At 44.7% G+C, this 3,652-nt stretch overlaps 1 protein-coding gene across 6 annotated transcripts in view; it reads left to right on the forward strand.

The window, feature by feature from the left end:
- The first annotated feature begins 2,283 nt into the window (after positions 1-2,283).
- The window catches only part of LOC108755683 (ras-like GTP-binding protein Rho1), a 6,843-nt gene continuing 5,474 nt past the window's right edge, over positions 2,284-3,652 (forward strand). For 3 of the 6 annotated variants that reach the window (XM_018498833.1, XM_018498835.1, XM_018498840.1), the window contains exon 1: positions 2,293-2,976. The gene's annotated coding sequence lies outside the window, so the exon portion shown is untranslated. Of the gene's footprint in view, positions 2,977-3,652 lie in introns of all 6 variants that reach the window. The other 3 variants (XM_018498839.1, XM_018498837.1, XM_018498836.1) reach the window with 3 other exon arrangements.

The following is a 3,652-nucleotide window of genomic DNA, read 5'->3' on the forward strand; positions in this document are numbered from 1 at the left end:
ACGTGTTAATTGAACTAGATAGAGACAGAGCACGCAAGTACTCGCGCGATGCGCTTTCTATTCGTAAGAAGAAAGGAAGCTGTACGCGCGCGATATATCGCGGTCGAAGAAGCGTGGCTTATCAGCGGTATCTTTGTAAGATGAGCGTTCGCTACGCGTTGATAATCAACGGATACGGTTTCTTCGGATGAGATACTCGTATATACGTAGGTTTCATTAACGGCCATATTCCACGGGTTCGGGCCGGCTGAGCATCAGCGCTGGCCAATTCCACGTGCGTCACGCGATGACATCATTCTTATTTGGCCACTACGCGCGCGCGCGCATTACCTACACCCGCGCATATACACTTTTACGAATACGCACGCGCAGATGTATATGTCGGTTATGATTGTTTATTGATAAGGGAACGCACGAACGTTGATCCATGATTAGAAGCGGATTTCTCATAGGTTTTCTTTCGGATCAGCTGATTGTCAAAGTCCGTTCGCGAATAAAACGCTGTAAAGTACTATTGGAAAAAAAAGAATCGGAACTAACGCATGAAGCTCGTATATGAAGAATTTCGAATTACTTATTAATTCGTCCGTTAATTCGAATCTTTACTCCTTTGAACGTCATCACCGAGAAATCCCGTCTCCGCGTCCTTGAATTCCTCCGTAAAAGAAAGGAGAGGGATAGGAAGTATAAGAGACCATTTCATTTCGCAAGCAATTGGGGGAGGGAGGGGAATTCTTGACGCCGGCATTTATTTTATCCGGCTGATAAGCCGGTTAATGACACACTACGTGCACGCACGCATCTCTCACGCATCAGCGTGAAATTGGTTCGTCGCTTAAGAAGAAAAAAGATCTGCACAATTGGAAAAATGTAGATACGTAAATTTCGTGTATATTAATCCTTCGCGATTATGATGTAATTATTAAATAGATATCCAATTCTTCTCTCTTGTAACGATAAAAAATTTCGAAAGATTACTTTCTATAATATTTGAAAACTACATCTTTTTTTTTATATCAAATAACTAATTTTTATTCTTTACGCTAAAATTTATGCAACTATTTATTTTTCTGATATTTCCGTTTTTTTTTTTTTGCAATAGTCGACGGAATTGCGAATTCTTTAATTCGAACGGTCTTAAAACGCAAAGAGAATTGTAGATTCGAGAAATACTTTGAGCATTTTCATTTCTTTAAATTTTGACAAATGTCGCAACACAACGTGATTACGACAAAAAACGGCAAATGCAACGAAACGATGGAGGGACAGCCGCTTATTTATATATTTTCCAACCCTTTCCGTCATCCACCTACAAGTGACGGCGGTACGAAGCGAGAACCGTGAAGTGTGCGCAAAGTTCCTTCTACAGGTCCGTGACGTGCGCGGTGCGCGCCGGTAACACGTGATTCGCCGGTTTCGGAAGCAGGGCTGGAGCGAGGCGTCATGAGTGGCGGGCGCCACGCGGCCCCGAAAGCGGTGGCGAATTTCCAAATGGATCCAGTTGAATCATTTCGTGGATCTCACCGCGGTTTTTACGATCAATGGTTATCGCTTGACTCGTGAAAATCAATTGGAATTCGCAAACATTTTTTTCGGTAGAAATCTAGACCGTCAAATACACGTTCTTTTGCATCTTTAGATTTTTCTGTTCTTTGTTCCTTTTTTCTCCATATTATTTAGACACTTACAATAGAAGAAATATTAGGAACAGGACAAATATTAAATAGAAATAAAGAAATTAGGAATAGAGGTTAAATATAACGCACAATAGATAAGGCATTTATATCTTTACATCTTATTTGTTTTCATTGCGTATTTAATCATTTAAGCTCTATTTCTGATTTTTTACTTTTAATATTTAATATTTATTTGTATTCTTAATATTTCTTTCACTATATGCTTTATCCTTTTAATTTTTTAGTGCAGGAGGTGCAACATATGGATAAGATGTAGATAATATGTTGGAATTGAGTAATTTTAATATCTGTTAACGCAAATATAATTTATTGTTATTAAATATGCTTATAAGAATCATTTCTTTGGAAAAAGTCATATAATTATAATCAATTAATTAATCTTTATTTTCGATTTACCGTCACGTTACAAGACATGTTAAGAATAATAAAGACATATAAAAAAATAGTATTTGCGTGAAATCAATGTCCGTTTATCCTAATAAATTAAAAATCATTGACCCGGTTTCGCGAAACTACAATCGTCCCTAAGTACACTAGCGCTTGGTACGTCCCTGAGACGAGCTGAAGTTGCCGCCGTCGCCGCTCAGCCCCACCACCTCGGCCATTCGCCGTACACTCAACAGATTGAGGTGTGGCCATCGAGGGCAGCCATTTTCTTGATTTTCTGTCGCAAGATTTCAGGTAAATACGCAAATATATCTTAAATTAACGCCGACCAGAGTGGTGAGAGGGTGCGTGGTGCGTCGTGTGCGCGGACGTCGCGAGCATTTTCCGGGCGCGTTGGAGATCCCACCGGGACGTCGGGCTCCTCTAATACGGTGCTAAAAAGAGGGGAAAAAAAAAGGAGCCGCCTTCTCCGTGAGGGAGAGAGAGAGAGAGAGAGAGAGAGAAGGAGAAAGCGAGACGAGGATAAGTAGACGGGGAGGGGGAGAAAAAGAGAGAGAAAGAGAGAGAGCAGGTCGCGCCAGCTCTCGAGGGAGTGCCATGCGTCGCGAATCTCGTCCGCTTGGTATCGTCGCACGGCGAGGCGCGCTCTGAAGTTCGAATAAACGGGTGTCTTGACTCAGCTCGCAAGTTCAATTCCGCGACTCAGCTCGCAAGTTCGGTCGTGCGCTTGCGATTCGTGCTTAGTCTACGTCCACGTCGTCATCGTTATCTTGGTCGTCGCCGTCACCGCCGCCGCCACACCACTGCCGCGGAGCCGAGCAAGTAAATCCGTGCGACGGAATTCTTGGAATGTTCTCGGGCTCTACCTGACGCTACGTGGCCGTTTAGTCCAGTAAGTAAACGTCTCTTTCGCTCTCTCTTTCTCTTTCTCTCTTTCTCTTTCTATTGCCGCGACGATTGTTCCGTGTGTATCCTGTTACGCCACACCACGCACTCTCGTGCCGTCGCTCCCCTTTTCTTCCTTCCCCCGAGTTCTCGCGAGTGGTGCGAGCTCTTCTAGAAAAGGAAAACCGTATGAGTGCAGTTAAAAGGAACAGACACCTTGTGCTTTTATCGCTTCGCCTCTCTCGACCAGCCCTCTCTTCCCCTTTCTTTTCTCTCTCTCCCCCCCCATCTCCCTCTCTCCCGCCCCTCCCCTCCTCCCCATCCCGAAATCCTCCATGCCAAAATCGTAATTGTGTGGCTGATCTACGATCGGCTGACTCGTGACAGCGGTCTCGATCGTGCCGGATGTTGCCCGATGACGACGTTTCTTCTCCCTCCGCCCCCACGTAAACAAATTCTGAGGTACGTGCGCGCTTCTGACGTGACGCGATTGCGCCGCGAACGTGCTCAGCATCGGGGAGATTCCGGAGATCTAAGTTCCATTCTCGATTCCGCTCTCGCACCACGCTCCGCTTTCTCATCCGCGCAAAGATCCTCGAAGGATTTTCGCGACCGCGGTGAAGACGAAAGAAGACAGAGAGAGAGAGAGAGGAGAAGAGAATCCGCGACGGCTAAAAGGAACG

The sequence above is a fragment of the Trachymyrmex septentrionalis genome, unplaced genomic scaffold (assembly GCF_001594115.1).
Source record: "Trachymyrmex septentrionalis isolate Tsep2-gDNA-1 unplaced genomic scaffold, Tsep1.0 scaffold9, whole genome shotgun sequence".
Taxonomy (NCBI): Eukaryota; Metazoa; Arthropoda; class Insecta; order Hymenoptera; family Formicidae; genus Trachymyrmex; species Trachymyrmex septentrionalis.